This window comes from Brassica napus, chromosome C5 (genome assembly GCF_020379485.1).
Source record: "Brassica napus cultivar Da-Ae chromosome C5, Da-Ae, whole genome shotgun sequence".
Classification (NCBI taxonomy): domain Eukaryota; kingdom Viridiplantae; phylum Streptophyta; class Magnoliopsida; order Brassicales; family Brassicaceae; genus Brassica; species Brassica napus.
Genome location: NC_063448.1, coordinates 16,607,335 through 16,626,797, shown reverse-complemented (window position 1 = coordinate 16,626,797; position 19,463 = coordinate 16,607,335). Strand labels below are relative to the sequence as shown.

The 19,463-nt window shown below is 34.6% G+C and overlaps 1 long non-coding RNA gene and 1 pseudogene across 1 annotated transcript; both read right to left on the bottom strand.

Annotated features, from left to right (window-relative positions):
- Positions 1 to 8,182: 8,182 nt before the first annotated feature.
- On the bottom strand, positions 8,183 to 12,189 carry LOC111207060. Its single transcript, XR_002659277.2, has 4 exons — positions 10,750 to 12,189; positions 10,572 to 10,645; positions 10,198 to 10,304; positions 8,183 to 10,103 (listed from the first exon to the last, which is right to left on the bottom strand). It is a non-coding gene; the product is annotated as an uncharacterized LOC111207060 (long non-coding RNA).
- Positions 12,190 to 13,541: 1,352 nt separating this feature from the next.
- Positions 13,542 to 18,706, bottom strand: LOC125587717 (annotated as a pseudogene).
- Between the last annotated feature and the right edge of the window lie 757 nt (positions 18,707 to 19,463).

Here is a 19,463-nt window from a genome sequence, read left to right as displayed (position 1 = left end):
AGAATCAGCTGGAGTCGCCATGATCACGGCACTAAACTTTTTAGGGTTTTAACCACTCCCTTTAAGCAAAGGATTCTGATTCATAGATCTCTAATTTCCGATTTACCAGGAAATCAACTGGAAGAAGAGAAAAGCCGCGCAGCGTTCGGGAGGACAAAGGCTTAAACCCGATCACTACAAGAAAACACGCTATATTCCAACGGACATTCCGACAGACAACAAAGTCGTCGGACACATTTGACGATTTTCCGACGGCATTCCGACGAAAACAAAAAATACTACTTCGTTGGAAATTCGTCGGAATATACCAACGACTTTCCGACCAAAGAGTGTGCGTCGGTATATACCGACGCAATTCCGACGACATTCCGATTAAATATATAACCGTTGCGTTCGTCGGAAATTCGTCGGTATATACCGATGACTTTCCGACGACATTGCGATCAATAATATAACCGTCGCTGACGTCGAAAGTTCGTCGGTATATACCGACGAATTTCTGACGAACCTTTTGACTGTTGCCTACAAATACATATGACCGTTTTATAGCTGTTGAGATAGGAAAATACCAATGGAATTCCGTACAGAGACGATTCATGGGTCACTGTAACGCAAATCAACCCAAGAGGACGAGTGGATGGAATTTCTGATAATGAACCATTACAACCAGACTCTACCAGCAACTTGAGTGCAGTTGAAGATTTGGCAGATGTTGAACTCGTTGAGAATTTTACCGAGTTTGGACTTGATGCTGTTGTACATTCAGAGGACGAAGCTGAGGTTGGGGAGTTTGATGAAGATTCTGAAGATTCTGATGATTCTGATTAGCAATTCTTATTATTTGACTTGTATTTATTAGTTGTTGTAATTACATAAGTTGTTTTTTTTTAAAAAAAAAAACAAGTCCGTCGGTATTCCGTCACTATATATCGACGACAAAGCGACGAAATATGGTTTCATTCTAAGTTGACAAGTTCCTCGGAAATACCTCGGAATATACCGATGACATTCCGACGAACTTAATTCCGAGGTATTTCCGAGGACTTATGTTTTTAAAAAATTTCATATCAAAATATATATAAATTTGGATACTGAAACTATGAAAATAACACATAATAAGTGTTTAATATAGTATTAGATCGTAACCGTTCAAATATAACAACTCGTTAAAATATTTATGTATGTATATCATGGTTTTCATAACATCTCATCATAACACTCATATACTTATACAATCATATTCATCTAATCTTATACTACAAAAATGTTTTTGTGTAAAATCGTGTTATGCAAACATTTTTATAGTTAAATCTTTATGTAAATACTATATATATTATCAAAGATTTGGATTTTGCATTTAGAAACTTGTGTTCAACCCCTAAACACTACGTCGTCGGAATTCCGTAGGAAAAACTCGTCAATAATCCGTCGGAAAATACCGACGACTTTCTGACGGATTTAATATCCAACGAAATTCCGACGACATTACTAATTCCGTCGGAATATCAAATTACCCGGGAAAAACAAACCGCGTGAAAATCTTCGCGAACCGCCAATTGGTATATATATTTAATGATTCCGACGAAATTCCGATGGATACGTGTCCATCGGAATCATTAAAGATAAAAACCCTAGACACTTCCTTCTTCGTCATTTCCGCCTCTCTCTCTAAACTCTCTCCGATTTCTCTCTCTTTGACGGCGACTCCGGCGATTTGCGAGCTCCCATCTCCGGCGATTCCTCTTCCCACCGTCAAATCTCTTCCCCACTCCACAAATCATGTAAGATTCTATAAAACCTTTGTGTATTTCAATTTTTTAGGGTTTAGGAAGTTAGATCTTAGGATTTAAGGTTGTTTGATTGAAAACTTTAAGATTGAATGGATAGTTTAGGGATCTATTAGTTAGGATTGTTGTTTGGATTGTTGTTTTAATTTATTTTGGATTGAAAACATTTTTGTATTTTTAAAATTGTTTTTGGGGTTTCCAGTAATATATTATTTATAATAAAACGTTTTTTAAAAATTTTATATATATTTAAAAACCTTTTCTATATTTATAAACGTTTTATAAATATTTTTTTATAGAAAAAACGATTTTATATTTTTTTATATAGATAAAAACGTATATATATTTTTTTATATATTTAACAACCTGTTCTATATTTATAAACATTTTTAAAAATATTTATAATTTTTATACATATATATATATATATATATATATCATTTTTAGATGTAAAAATAATTTTTAATATATTTAACAACCATTTCTATATTTATAGTTTTTTTAAAACATTTATAATTTTTTATACATACATATAATAAATCATTTTTAGATTTAAATATATATATTAAAAAAATTTAAATATAAAATCAATTTTTAATATATTTAATAATCTTTTGATGTATTAACATTTATTTTTTAGGTCCGAGGAAGCACGCCATTCCGCATCCCGTCGTTCTGCACCCCATGGCGGCCGAGGTAGTTCGGCAAGATCCCGTCCATCTGGATCATCTCACGAACAAAACTCGGTTCCCGCTCCCGCTCCCGCTCCATATGTTCCCGCTCCCGCTCCCGCTCCATATGTTCCCGCTCCAGCTGCTCAAGAGGATCCGGGGTCATGTCAGTTCAACAACCAGGTCGAGAGCATCTCCCGGTTCTCCATCCCAACCCACGACTGGGACATACAACTTGGTTAGTATTTTTATTTTATTTGTAGTATTTTTCCATTAATTAACTTTCGAACATGCATTTTTTTAAAAGGTTCGACAAGTCGAGCAATGGCATTAGCAGGAACATCAACAATATGATGTATTTCATGCTCCATACCGGATATTCGAAGTGGAGTGTGATTCCTCGCGAGGACCGGGAGTTGTGGTTTCGTCAGTTTGCGGTAACTCTTCAGTTTTTTTTAAAGCATTTTTCAATTTTTTATATATATCTACTAATAAAATTATGTGTATTTTGTAGCAAGAGTTCACTTGGGATTCCGGTCTCACGGAAACAGTCTGTCAGATATTCAACGAAAAAGCCATGGAATACGAAGCAGATCAACGCTTGGAAGACAGTATGGCAGAAGAACAAGAGGCCACGGTACATCAACGGGACGGTGTGGGAGCAGTTGATAGTCCATTGGGAGAAGGACGGCACTGCAGCGACGTCTCGTAAGAACTCCAAGAACCGGAAGAGCGATTGTGGCGGGAAAGATATGTATGTGCACAACCTCGGCGCTTGCTCTATGTCTTCTAAGGAGGATCAACTTGTAAGTTCTATTTTTTTTATCTTTATATTTATCTTTATATTTATTTAAATAAATATTTTTATATATTTTTTGGCTAATGACTGTTTTTTAGATTGAAGCAAATGACGGTAATCCCGTTGATCGTCTTCAACTTATTAAGGAGGCTCACACTAACAAGAAGACGGGTCAAATTCAGGACGCCGTGATCAGATCCGTCGTTGACTTGGTGGAAACTCAAAAAGAAGCTCTTCTATCTTCTCAGCCTCTCTCTGATGACGGTAATTCTACGGGAGCTTCAACCAACATGTTCCGATTGCAAATAAATGAGATGGTCGAAAAGGTAACTTTTTTATTAATATATTTATTTTATAATGTGGTTTACTAACTTTAAATATTTTTGTAGGCGGTTCCTAAAAGGAAAGGAGGACGTTTAGTTGGGTTGGCCCGCCGTGCTTCTTCGTATCCGGCGTCTTCTTTGCAAATTTTGTATCCCGATCCCATGATTCTGGAGCAGCTACAGAACAAAGATGAACGGATTGTGACATTGGAGGAGCAGAACGCCACTATCCTTTCTGAGATTGCCACTATCCTTGCTCAGCTGGAATCCCAAAAGAAGACCAACGCCGAGATATTGGAAAAGCTAGATCGTTTGTTACCTTCGGGTTCTTAGTTTTTTATGAATTTTAAAACTTGATGAATGTTTTTTTTTCTATTTAAGTTTCTATGAATTTAAATTCTATAATATTATTAGTTTTAAATTTCAGATTTTTTGTATTTATTAATTTTTAATATAAAAAATATTTATAAATGCAAAATTTATTCATATTTAAAAAAAAAGTATATTCTGACGAATCTGAGTCGTCAGAATATACCGACAAACCGGTTCGTTGAAATATACTGACGAATCATAGTCGTCGGAATATACCGACGAGTACAAGTCGTCTGAATATACTGACGAATTTGTGTCGTCGGAATATTCTGATGAACCTGCTTGTCGCTATATTCCGACGACTCTGATTCTTCTGACGACCTAATTCGTCGGAATATAGTGTTTCCGATGAATTATGTTCTTTGTATATGTTACCGGAGTGTCGTCGGAAGTTCGTCAGAATGTGGTTTATCGGTATTCGTCAGAAAGTCGTCGGAAACTCTGACTAAATTCCGACGAAATTTTTTTTTCCGACGAAATGATACCGACGACCACTTTCGTCAGAAATTCGTCAAATTGTCTATATTCCGACGAACTTCTGACAATTTTGTCCGTCAGTATCTGCCTGTTTTCTTGTAGTGGATTTATATTAGTAGGTCTACTTTGTAAACAAATAGTTTTTCTTTTATCCATATATAATAATTAGGTCAAACGAACCGGATAGATATCCAGTTCTGTTAAAGATCTGGTAACCGACTGAGTTTTACGGTGTTTACCAAATTTAAACCAAATTATTAAATTATGGTTCGATTCAAGTTAGGTGATAATTGTTTTAGTTGTTTTTAGTTTTAGTTTTTGATTTTTAGATTTTAGTTTTTTGATTTTAAATTTTGGTTTTTGATTTTCAAATTTTTGTTTTTGATTTCAGCTTTGGTTTTAGTTTTTAGATTTTGGATTTTGATTTTAGTTTATGGTTTTACAGTATTTTTTAGTTTTTCAAAAAAAATTAATACATTACTTTATAATAATACAGCAAAATAGCAATATAATATATAAAATATATCAAATAGTGTTGAAAAATAGTTTTTGAAACAAAACCTAAAAGTAATAATTATTAAATTTGTAAAATTTTATATTTTACATTTAAAATGTTTCAAAATTTATCATAACATATTTTATTAGAAATATAAATAATAAATTTATAGGAAAATTCTTTTGCCGAGGCACAAATATTGAATGAACAGAGGACAACACCACAAATAGTGGATACGATTCTGCTGTCAATTTCAGGAAGATGGTGTTTTACAGATGGCTCATAGAAAGATGGTGATATTTTTTTCAGGACAAGGTTGGCTCAACACCTTAGAAGGATTTGATGGATTATTGGAGGCGAGGAATGTTAGGGCTAGTCTCTCTCCTCTTCATGCGGAGGTGGAAGCGCTACTCTGAGCAATGAAATGTATGAGGAATTTACGTCAATTCCAGGTTACGTTTGCAACGGATTGTTCTCAATTGGTGAAGATGGTTTTGGAACCAGAAGAATGACCAGCTTTTGCAAATTATTTGGAAGATGTCAAGATCCTGAAAGAGAGTTTCATCCGATTAGATATCATCTATGTACCAATGACGTAAAATTCAATGGCGGATAAACTAGCACGCAGTGTTAGGAAGCAACCGTATTTTGTCATTCACATGGATGCAGATCACTCGGTCTGTAAAAGTTGATGACAAAAAAAAAAAAAAAAAAAATTGATTGGTTGTAGGAAGAGTTTTTATTTTCCTTACTTTTAGGGAATCATTTTTTAGAAATCTTGATCGGATAAAAAGTGTTCTTTGAAAAATCAAAAACTAAAAACTAATGTAGAATCTACAAATAATCAACCACTTAGTGTTTTTCGGGTAAAGTTATTAGTCTATTATTAGAGTCCGAGCTGGGTGTTTGGTTCGATGTTTTTCGTTCTCGGACTTTGGTTTTTGTCTTTCCAGTTGTGAAGCTGTTAGAATCTGTCGGTTTTATTTTTAAATTTGAACAATGTACTCCCCTGTTCGGTTAAGTTAAATGTTAAAAAAAAATTGGTTTAACAAAAATAGACTTTTTGTATCTTTTTATGAAAAAGTTGTGATCTTCAAAAAAGTTAATTAATTTTATTAAATTAATATTGGTTAAAAATTATTGAAAATTACAGAAAATGATACATCAAACAAATAATAAAAGAAGAATATGAGTTCCATTGAGCCTATCCACGTCAGTATAGAAAATCAGCCAATGAGAAACTTGGTTTTTTTCCATGTCACACCGGATTTGGACAGTGTTGGACTGTTTTTTTTATCCGTGAAGTGAATTATTTGGTCCAAATTTATACTATATAAAAACAACTAATTTCAAGTATTCCTAGGCATGCCACTGATAAAATATTTAGAACCAATCATTAACCATGTCATCATAGTTTTTAATGAAAAATTGATGGGCCTCGAAAACCTTCACACCAATTCCATGTATCATTCCAGCCAATAGCATATCATATTCCTTCCTCTTCGTTAACCCTAACCTACACAATTCTTATACGCTTAAAATAGTTAAGGCAAATCACATTACACCATTAAATAATTCATACGACCGTCTTTCAAATTCCGGCTAGATAGATACACTTCCTCCACCGTTCAGAGCCATTAACACCTTAATCAGATCAAAAACCTCAACCTGGCGACTCTCTTCAACTTCCCCATCTCCATCTATATAACCCTTTGGCTACTTACAAAGCTCAAGTATTCTCCAAACCTATATGAAAATACCCACCGCAGCTATGGCTGGACAAACTCCAACTCAACTGCACGAAACCCAGTCGAGGCGTGTTGAAACCCAGTCGAGGCGTGTTGAAGAAGAGTTAGAGTTTGTATTATGATCAGAGTACGCAAATCTCTGTATAGATCGGCCGTTTAGATCCCTGCAACTGAATCGCCACGGCCGAAGAGACGACTTAGCAGAAGATTAAAGATGTTTTTTCGTTAGAGAACTTTCGTATTGAATCTCTTCATAAACTCCTGGCAAGCTTATGTTAAGTTTAATTTTCTAAATCTGATCTGATTTGATTCGATATTATAAATCGATGAAATTAACCTTTTAAATTTAGTCATGAATGAAAATTTCCTTTGAGATTAGGAAGCAGAAGTATATTGAAGCTCCAGATTGGTAATGATTTGTTTGAAAAAAAAAACTATTGCTCGAATGTTGGTATGTTTATGCTCTTTCTTGATTAATAGTGTTTGTATGATTTTTTGCAGAAATGACAAAGCAAAATCTGCTCAAATATTAGCCACAGACCTGAAAGTTTTTGCGGCTTTCAACCAACTTTACAAAGAGATCACTCAGCTTCTGGCTCTAGAGAATTTTAGGTAAATTTTCTGTTCACTTTATATAACTGAATTTTCTGGAAAGCTTACACTTTGGTGCTTAAGAGTGTGTGTGTGTGTGTTTCAAAAAATAAAAGAGTGTGTGTGTGTGTTTGATATCTCCACAGGGAAAACGAGAAATTGTTAAAATATGGTGATACAAAATCAGCCAGGAATATAATGTTTACTGAGTTGCAGAAGCTGATCGAGGGAAATCCTTTGTTTGATGTGAAGCTTCCCTTTCCCAGTTTCAAGGCTTCCCAGCTCAGAACTTTGATCAATCAAAGGTGAATTTTCTATATTTTTCTTCAAACAGAAGAGTCAAGTTTTCAATGTTATTTTATGCGGAATATTACATCTCGAATTGGCAAAACTAGCTATGTCAACGAGGCCAGATCTAGAGTTCAACACATCAACCAAATTGACAAAATTATCCATCTCTTTTTTGATGTATGCCATCAAAACTTAATTTAATCTTTAACTCGAGTCCTGAAATGGCTTTTTGTTGCAGGTTGTACAAAGTCTTGAACATTCTTGAGTTCAGTAGCACGAGGCAAAATATGCCAATAATAGTGCATGATAAAGATGGGAAACTCTGACTACTTTTTGAAGGACCAAATAAGTAAGTGTGACTGGTGCCTTCATATAACAAAGTATACATATCTTCCTTTTCAAATTATTTTATGCCACTTCCTTTTCAAAAATTTTGGAGAATGCATGCTTGATCATTAGTACATTATATACATCTGGGATTGGTCATATAATACACTGAAAACGTAACTCCAGTTGCTGACCTTTTATGGGATGTTACCGCATATTGCTATTTTTATTACTAACTCATGTTGGATGTGATCTTGGCTTCAGGAATTCCTAGATTTAAAATTCTGGCAGCAGAAGCATGTAATACAAAGTTTGGATATTTATAGTTAATTAACTAACCTGTCATGATCTGTGTTTGTACCAGGTCAAAGTTGGGTGCACAAGGCAGGAAGCAACTGTGCTTAATATAGATACAGACGCAAATGTTGTGTCAAGTTAAATCCTGGATAAAGCAATTCTATTTTTTTTCATGACTTCACCAACTTAACATCTAACACTGATTCGTTATTCATTTGAGCTACGATTAGTTTATCACTGCAACACTAGCAATTCCTATGTAATTTTATTACCAACAACGAGCTAGCGTATGCCTACTGATAGCACACACTGGGATGTCAAGATCAAATTCCCAGTAACATTACTTCATGAGTCAATCGTGTGTCATACAAACAAACAAGTTTTGACTATGTTTTCAGTTGGCATTCTTTAGATCAATGAGTGTTTAAATATCCACTTACATTATTTCTCTTTTTGGCTTGCTCATTTATTTTTTGTTTTATACTTTTATTTGATTAGCAAAAAAAGAAACACAAGCGTGGATCTTGATGTGTCTATTTCACAAAATAAAAAGCATGTGTATAGTAAATCATTTAGAACCTTCATCTAATATTTGAAATGTAAATATTCATATATTATATAACTATATTAATTTATTTTATTACTCATAAATTAAATTAAAATTAATTATATTTTACTTTACATTTGTAAATGAGTTTTTATCAAAATAATATTTTTGATGGATTTGTTTTCTAAATATATGGCCTACCGATTCTTATTAACAGGTAAAAGAAATAAAAAAATTCTTAAATTATATAGTTGGCTAAAATATTTTTATAAAAATATTTTTATAGCTTATTTTCTAACAAGAAAATCTTTCTAGGTAAGATAATTACTTAAAGAATATTTGAGTTGCAAGAAACATATTAAAAATTACGATAACTGTACATAAATTGGCTAATATAAACTTTGTTACAAAAAAATTGGCTAATATGAACTAAAAATAAAACTAAGAGTTAAAAATATGATAAACAAATTAATGAACACTGATTTGGCAACAGCCCCGAACCATAAACGAATCTAATAAATCTATTCTATTAAAACAGAAGTGATGACTTTAATTCATGTGTGATTTTTTTAATTTGGACCACTTATTAAAAAGTTGTTAAAAATACTTTTTGTATAAATATTAAAATTATTTGAATTATTCTAAAACAAAAAAAAATCAAGTAGATATTCATATATTTACTCTGAAATTATATCTGAATAAAATATTTTCATATCTTTTTTTTTTACAATAAAAATATATATATTTCACTAAAATAAATTATTGCAGGTGAATTATAAAATTATTGTGTTTTAAAATGTTATATAAACAATTAGTAATATTGTAAATATACTGGAAAATTTTGTAAATTGACAAATTTGAACCATGTAATCCGCGCGTAGCGCAGAAAAAGAATCTAGTTTATTATAATGGTTTAATGTGTTTCCTTAATATGTGTGAAAAATAAAATAAAAATTATCTTTGTGAAACGGATAGAGTATTACTCTATAATTGTTACCTTGAAAGAAATTTAGTGAGAAAAAAGATGATTTAAGAAAGCTTGTCAAGTGTTACGGAATTAAGTTTCTAATCAAATATTGCTGATCAATTTTAATAGCCTTAGGGCAGAGGCTTATTAAAAACAAAAGTCTTATGCTGCAGAGATCTAAGAATCCTCACGAGTAAGTTCTTAAAAATAATATAACATTTCAAATAATAAAAGATAATTGAAAAAAAGAACTTATAGAACTGACATTAAACAACACCCCAAATAAAAACCAAAGACCAGCTCTGTGTTTTAAGATTACTGCAGCCTCACAATCATATCATAATGGAGGAAACAAGCTCTAGCAGCTCTCTCCGGTTGCTCTGCAACTTCAGAAAGGATCATCTTGATCCCTGTGAAATGTTCGCGAGATAAAGATTCAACTGCACTGTCCCCCACAAATAGATTGAAGTATTGAACATAACAAATGACAAAGCAATTCATCACCTTTTTCAAGCTGACTGGGCCGAGCTAGTACCAACACACATGACATCGATTCTGATATTTTTTCATTGATAATGTTACTGGGGTAGTACCTCATCTCCGATGTATTCCTAACCAAAGGCGAAAATTAAAACATTACAACAAAAATGCAAAATGAATAAACTGTGATTAACAAGAACCATTCATCCATATAACAAGAAAATAAGAAACTGATCAACATTTTTACTGGGCCAAGTCAGGCTGCAAGTAACAGAAAACATCAACATTTTAACCACAAGAATCCTCAACTGAGACCAGAGTGACCTATATATTCATGAATTGATCCACACCGCAGTAAAAACATACATTGCCTGGCTAGACTGGAGTTGTGTATTTACCTGAGAGCACCTTGGACGTCGCGTGCGAAACAAAACCTTAGGTTTTCTATTGTTGTAGACCAGGATGTGAATATCTGCATGAAATAAAAGGGCCGATACTCGATACTATTTTTTATTTTAAAAAAAACAATGTCCTGAGTGTGAAAATATGTTGTTAAAAATAAAAGAGCTTAAAAACCTGCTCAATAATCTCTGCATCTTTCAGACCACCATTATTCAGGAGGATTAACAACGAATTGACAACCCGTGGAAGGAAGCTAGACGATAAAAAACATATAAAATAAAAAAATGGTTGGAAACATAGACATGGCCTCTGGCCCAAGTTGTCTTAGGACCAAGTTATAAGAGCATGGTAGAGACATGCCTTAGACAGATTGTCAGCAAGCCCATTCTCTTTCCTAGGAATGAAAGAGATACAACATAAGGTAAAAGACGACGATAGAGATTCCGATAATAGAAACAAAATCTCAAGTCAATGCATTATGAGTAAAATGAGATTTCACACAATGCTGGGCACAATGTTACAAGGGGTGCAGCAGCACCGATTGTGGCCTAAGCACTTTCAAAAACCATAGAAGAATAATCGCAGTTGAAAAGGATAAATAGTTTTGAGAAAATACTCACGGAACAAAATCCTCCTTGAGATCTTCCGATAAAGCAGCGATCAACCTGTGGGAAAGAGAGAAATAAAGAAAAATGATAGAATGTGATTCCAAAGTTGTGTGGTTAAATACAATGAAGTGACACTGATAAGCATGAACCAAACAAGGATCCAGATGGTCTGATCATCAAAGAATGAGCTAGAAAAAAGGTAGCAAACCTGAGGATGGAATCAAGAGAGAATCTTGCTTCCATTTGTAATTCAGAGACAAGTTTTGAGAAGATCAATTCTATATGCAGCTTAATTAACTGCCGAGTTTGAGCATACGGCAACAGTTCTTCATAAAACGAAATAAAATCTGCTGATGTGTTCTGATCCTGCATTCAAGCAACAAAACTCAACAAATAGCAGATTAGAAAAATTAGCCCTTGTTGCTGCTTACAAACTAAAGTAGCCAAATATTTTTTGAGGTATCTTAATAATAAAAGCCATGACTTGTGAAAAGTTTCAGGTTCATTAAAATTATCATATGGTAGTAAAGACGTGATACAAGAAGAAGAAGAAGAAAGATTAGAACTTTGATCAAAACACATACCCTCAATTCTATGAGGCAATCCTCGAAATAAGTGGATCCCTTTGGAGGGATTTCAAACAACAAGGCAAACAAGTCTTCGAGTCTCAGACCGGGTAACTTGTAATTTAAAAAAAAAGAGACAAAACGACCGTAGATAGTTATAGTCTTATAGAGAAAGCAAACAAACAGCTGTCCAGTGAATGAATTTAGTTACAAGATAGCACATCGAGAAGACGCACCCTAAATCTATTACTTGGCATATTAGGATTCCGACCATCACCAAGGCCGAAACTATTAGGCTGCCGCCTAATTATATGTATAAGAAAGAAGTGATCCTGAGTGTAAAAAAACTCTAAAAGTTCTTGTTTGACCTACCGATCCGATCCGCGATTAATAATCTTTTTATAATGTTCCTTAGGAAAAAAGAATTTAACTTTTTTAATCATTACTTTTTATCCTATTTTTTTTATCAAAACCTTTATTTACAGAAATATTCTTATGTTTATCTTATTTGACTCAATATATTTTCCATTATATTTCTTACGCGGAGATTCTTAATTTTTTCTCCATATGTACTTTTATTTTTGAGATATTAAGACAATTTTTTCCTTGTCCAAGTATTCCCTTTTGATTTGTCTAGATCATAATTATAACTTGTTCCAAAAAAAAATTTGAAGGTTAAGTTAAAAAAAAAAATACTAGACAGAAAGGTCAAAGACTCAAAGTCACCAACATTTTAAAATATTATTATTATATAATATGTGTTGCACAAGCGTATTACGTATTATTATTAGCGTATTTTAGAAATTAACCCAAACTAGGCTTTGAAAAATACTCTGCAATGTCCTAATCATACTTGATCATTATCTTCTCAGCCTTGGCATAACATGGACTCTTCTCTTCTTCTGTCATCTTATCCCATTCTTGAATTTGTTCCTCCATTAGCAATTCACCACTCTGTCTTGTCACCTTGTTTCACAGTTAGACAAACTGAAGTGGTGTGTTTGATTTGACTGTTACAAAAAAAATATATGTATATAATATGTGCTAAGAGAGCTCATGCACTCAATAACAAAAGAAACCAACAAGTTTTCGTATGATCATGATCTTAGAAAGAAAATGCTTGCTAAAATTGTGTGTTTTTGAAATCGAGTAATACTTACCTAGGCAATGAAATGGTGTGTTTTTGAAATCGATAAATACTTACCTAGGCAAAGATTAAATCACGTAATGGAGTTTGTATAGAGTAAGACTAAGACATGATTTGAAGTTCTGATTATAAAATTGAAATAAATAAATAATTGTTTCATCAACTTTTAAAACTAATACATAAGTGCTTTAGATATTTTTGCATTTAAATAGATTTACTTTTAGATAATCTTATAAAAAATGTTTGAACAAAATTTGTATTTGAAGAATTCTGCAATGCGTTGATCATACTCCATGAGTTGATCAGCCGTATATATAGTCTCTTCTGTCATTCAATTCATCAACTCCATGTAATGGAGTTTATATAAAAAATGATTCACAAAAAAGCTCACGCTTGATATAACATCGGTTAGTTGAGAAGAATTGACTCACCTGAGTTAAAACACACAAATAGTTTAGTTAGAACAATTTATGAATACTAATTGCATTATAAAGTCCGAACCTGTATTAAAACATTCATATGATCAACAAATTTGTCTAACCAGAGACATCAGAGGATGCAACTAATCTCCAAAATTATTAAATAACCTCACTTGTTACATCTCAATACCAACAAAAATTAGTGTTGTAGTTTGCTTATTTGGTGCATATAGTTTCTTGAATGTTGAAACTTGAATTTGTCGGTTCACATAGAGAAACAAGATTTGGTTAACAAAAAGGACGACCACATTCAATTGTAGTGTAACTAGTGTTGTTGGTCAAGCCATTGGCATAAGCCAGATTGGTAATCGATTACAGAACATGTTGCTGATACTAGTGTTCTCTTCTTTCACCATTCTCTGTTCCGACAAAGAGTTCTGAAAAAAATTGCACCATTGTTGTCGTGAGTGAAGACGATGGTCTGATGTCACCAGAGATGTTCTAGCTTATGTTACTACTACATGAACCTTCAGTTTCATTGTTCAGATTGAATGATTCTAGTGATTCTCTGCTTTTCAATGCTATTACCTGAGATGAAGCTTTAGGTTTTAAGTTTATAGAGTTTCATTCTCGTCTTTGAGACTCTTGAACTGACGCTTGACCGCATCGTCGACTCTCTCAAGCTGTTTGTTTTGGATTGAGCCCTTCTGTTTTGGAACCAAATCGCTATTTGTCTTGGTTGTAATCCCAAGGTACGAGCCAGGTGTAGTTTCCGATCTGGTTCGAGTTTATTTACCAAGCTCGAAGTTCTTCTCTAACATCTTCAGTTGCTCCATGTTCAATCTTCTCGTCTTCTCTCCCATCTTAGATCCATCGTGTGAAAATTCTTCCTCTTCGTTCATCTCTAAAATACAAATAAACCCTAAAAACAGAGAAGATATTGAGAAATCAAGAACATTCTTAAAACATGAGGAAGTCTTGAGAAGATCATGGTACCATGGAAGTCTCGAGGAAGAGTGCAAGGACGAAAAAGAAATTGAGGATGCTCTTGTTCTTCTTGGTGATTATTTTGGAGACTGAAATTTGCAGGGAAGAAACCTAAGCTATTATTACAAGACATGTCTCCTCTTGAGAACAAAACTTAGGTTCAACCTTTAGGGTCAACTTTTAAATTCACCGCATTTTCTACCACCAATCAAATTGCCACATAGATAAATAAATACAAAAATTTAAATGAAAAAATGAAAAAAAAATAATAATGACGCAAATTTTAAAGACGTTAACACCACTAACAAAACTTTAAATCCTAAATTCTAAACCCTAAACCCTAAATCTAAACCCTAACCTTTAAACTCAAATCCTATACCCTAAATTCTAAACCAAAACTCTAGACCGTAAACCCAAATCCTACACCCTAAACTCAAATACTAGACACTAAACCCAAACCGTAAACCCTAAAACTAAACCCTAGACTCTAAACCCAAACCCTAGACTCTCAACCCAAATCTTAAACCATAAAGGAACAACATCAACATTAACCCAAACCTTTAGGGTATAGAGTTTGGGTTTAGAATTTACGATTTGAGTTTAGAATCCATTGTTTAGGTTTAGGGTATATGGTTTGGGTTTAGGGTATAGAATTTGGTTTTAGAGTATAAGGTTTGGGTTTAGGATTTAGAATCTAGTGTTTAGGATTTATATTTAGGGTTTAGAGTTTAAATTTAGAGTTTAGGATTTATGGTTTAGAGTTTAGTTAGCAGCGTTAATTTCGTTAAAATTGGCGTCATTATTTTTTCTATTATTTTAGATTTCTTTTAAATAAAAAATTTGTTTTTTATTATTTATCTATACGGTAATTTGATTGGTGATAGGAGATCTGGTGAATTTAAAGGTTTACCTGGTTGAACCTGAGTTTTGTTCTCCTCTTGAGCCTGATTCTTCGATCGTTTCTTCCTCTCCACCTTGTCTCAGTTCAGACCTTGTTCTATAATTCGGCCGAGTCACCGATTTTGCGGCCGAGAATACGGTGATCGGAGCTGCACCGTGGCGAGTCAGGGGTGATCGGTATCATTATACGGTGAGGCGAGTTATGTCCGCCTGGACCGTAGAATTACAGAACGCGGCGTATAAAAAGTAAAAACTCGGAATCTCAGATCAATTAGAATTACAACGATAGCGTAATTCTCAAAAAATAATGAGCCCGGAAGTGTTGCATAAACATATGATTCGAAGTTGTACACATGATACTGTTGATGATTGATACTGTGGTGGTTTCTGTCATGTCCGGTGGTTCGATAAATCAATCCAAACGAAGAAGACGACATTCCTCAAGCTTATTATCAGGACTTCACGATTTTCAGTTTATTTTCTAAAAGCCCAATTAGTTGTAATATTAATAAACCCAACACATTAACCGTAAATAATAAGTCTTTATACTTTTAATTTGCATGTTAGTCTCATGATCCAAACTATATATATTTTTGGTAATTCTTGTGAGTGTATTATTTTTTGATTTTTGTTTTTATATTATCTATTTTGGTATTTGATGAATCTTTTGTATATTTTTACAACAATAAACTCACTAAAAATTACTCCACGCGAAAGATTCCGAACAGGGGTAAGAAGTAACATAACAGTATATAGAAGACGTCGAACCCTGCCCTGGTTGAAGATTCCAATGCCCGCTTACCAATTATGCTGTGGAGAATCTTTGAACACTTATAAAACTATAAAGATAAGACTTTTACAACATAACTTTTTTTATTGATCTGATTTTAAAATGATCATACCTTTCACTTCCTCAATTTACAATGCATCAAAAATTACTTTGGCTACGTAAATTCTTTGTACAATTATGAAACCATATTATATAGTGACTGCATCTTAAAATGTTAATTTTATGTATAAAATATGGTATTATATGTATAAAAATACAAAAAATTCCGCCCCGCGTACTCCTCGATTTTTTTTTCCGATTTTTCGATAAATCGCTAGGCCCAGGTGTGCCGCACGCATAGCGCCTAGCGAGTTTCTGAACGAGGGTTCAGAGTATAGAACCGAGAATCTGAAAATGTTTTTGGTAACTTCGAGAATCCCAAGATTAGGAATTGTCAAATAAAATATATATGAGGATGGTATGCTGGTGAAATGAATTGGGTTAGATTATATAACGCTTATAAGTTATAAATATAGTTTTAAATTCTTTATTATATAGTATGAGTATAAAAATAGGAGACAAGCTCGAAGCTGAAGAGAGGAAGAGAGGGAGAGACGAATAATTGATTCTAATTCTTTTTTTTCAGTGTGAAATGTGGGAATGTATTTTGGAAAATCCATAGTTTCTGTTCGGTAACTTTATTACTCTGTATCCAACGTCTGAGATCATGGTCGTTTCTGGGAGAGATAAAACATTGCTAATGGTCGGAATAACTCGAATAATCGTTTCTACATCCTAGGATAACTCCTTCAACCATTATATGAATTTGTTCGTGTACGTGGGAACCGGAATTCACACCGTCGAGATTTGTTAATCGGAGAAAAGCGTCAAGCTAACCTAACTTTCCCTGAAGGTCCCAGTTATCTGCTGGACCACACACAACACAATCAATATGAAAGAGTCGAAACTAATAAATCGTAAAAGAGCGAAAAGAGAACAAATAGGTCTTATTTCTGAATTCGCGTTTGAGCATGAACAACAAGTAAGATTCTAGGCCACGAGAGCTGTCGGTACGTTCGCTAGTCTAGCCACCTAAGTTTTAACCTAGTCGAGTCGCAGCTCGATAGTAAAAACGGAAAATGCCTAAATTGCTCTAAGTATTAATTTTGCTCTGAGAAAGCTACCCCTTGCTCCTTGCCTTAAGCCCTCTTTATATACTCTCTCTAGATCGGTTTGCACATTGTCCTGGGCCGGATTCGTCGCGAGATGGGCTTTTCCATTTTTCGTCACCCTTCATGATTATCTTCGGAAACTTGACATTTATCTTTTCCTGCGAATAAAAAATAGACCGTCATATAAGCCTTAGGCCCAATCCTGTTCTAAAATCGTAAGTGGACCGTTTAGCCGCGGTTCAGGCCTCTTTTGGGCCGTTTTGGGACTTAGACGTTTTTACGATTTTTCCTAAGAAACAGCCGTTGGTTTTTACGAAAGGATTCCAATTCCCCGTATAGTTAAGGCAACTGGTGTTTAAGCTAACCATAGCCGTTTTATACGGCAGGCAGGAATCCGTTTCGACGACCAAGTTTTTTATAACTTTTCCCGAAGTCTTTCTTTGATAATCCTAAGCGAGATGAGACATGGGTATTGCACCCAAGGGCCCGAGGATTGTGTTACGGGAACTTAGACGTGGATGCACGGTTCGGGACAGAAGGTCGGTCCTCGCCCATGGGCGAGGTGACCTCGGTGCGGGTCGTCCTCGCACATGGGCGAGGTGACCTCGGTGCGGGCCGTCCTCGCCCATGGGCGAGGTGACATCGGTGCGGGTCGTCCTCGCCCATGGGCGAGGTGATCTCGGTGTGGGTCGTCCTCGCCCATGGGCAAGGTGACCCGTGCTGAGACGGTCGTCGCCCTAGGGCGAGGTGGTTGGTCCTTGCTTACGATTGAGACCTCATCCAGACTGATCCTCTTCTCAACGTTCCTCGGTTTGCATCCGCGAAAAACTGTCTTTTATTTGATTTAACCGTTTTCCGGGAATGTCTAATTTTCAAGGATCGATCGAGAGTTGGTTTTCCGAGAACTTTCAGGCATTGATTCCGTCGTGATATATGTATATTTTTGATTAGGTAACTTGAGTATTTGATACTAGAAGGATCCAGAAATGTCAATCTAATAAATAGTTCTTACGAAGTAATGGATTGTATTGAATTTGAAATGAAAAGCTTTCTATGTGCATTAATAAAAGTTGGAAATATTTATAGAGTAATTGCACTCCATATACAAATATAACTATGATATTTGCGGGAATGAAATTTCTACTGTTTCATTTTCATAAGGGCCAAAGTGCTCCTACATACACTAGTGGAGATATTGATGATAAGGATTTCAAGGCCCCTAATCAAATGTTGTAATATATAGGATGTCAAACCAGTCCTAAGTGATTATGATGCAAAGGGAATGCAAGACCATGCTTAATCTAAGTGCTACCAGTTTTTGAGATGATTTGAAACTAGATTACTACCTAAAATGCAATAAAGGACAAAGCTTTCTTTCTTATAAGAAGGGAGAACTCATGGGCTATGGGAATTGATCTTGGGTGATCAAGATTCAACCTAAAGGTGTCAACTTTTAACCAATCTATATCTACCTTAGGCCTAGACACAATCCTAAGCAAACTCTATCCCTAGATGAATGCTCATTTACCTAGATAACTCAAGCATCAAATTCCTTTGGTTGAATGTTATCTAAATAATCATTAATCTCAAGTCTACTAGCCATCTTAACACCTTTAACAACAAATCCCTTTGGTAAAGGATGTTAAAAGCTTAGGAGAGTTGGTTCAGGCATTTCATCAAACACCTTCCGGGTATGAAATGCCTAGAGCTCAACTTTAGAGAGGCCAACTCTAAAGTTGCATTAAAAGCCCTCTACTAGCAAGGAATAAGATTGATCTATGCCTAAACACCTTAGATCTAGCTTAATCACCCTTAATCTCCCTAACCCATGAATCCAAAGATGACTACTCACTACTCTCCATGATGAGCCCAAGAATCAAAGATGATTTGGTGCTAATCATGATTAGTGATCAAGATAATCAAGCAATCACAAGAGAGAAATGATCAAGATAGGATCTTTCACCTAAAAGTTCTTTTGTGATTAGATAGAAAACAAGATAAGATCCTACAATTAGGTCTGAAGGACCTTTATAGTAGCTTAAAGTCGAACATGGTTTAACCCAACAAACCTGGGTTAACCAAAACACAAATTGGTAATTATCTGGTCAAACACGGAAAATGTTGACTTTCTTGACTCGCAGCGGCCACATGAAACCGCTCCGCCTAGCCGCTGGGACACTCGCAGCGGCTTCCTTGCTTCGTCATCACACCACTGCGACAAGTACGAACGCGGCAGGGAACGGGGTATTTTCTCGTCACACCGCTGCGTAAGGCCGCTCCCACACTTAGTCTCCGTTTCTCAGCGCTTGCAGCGGCTTCT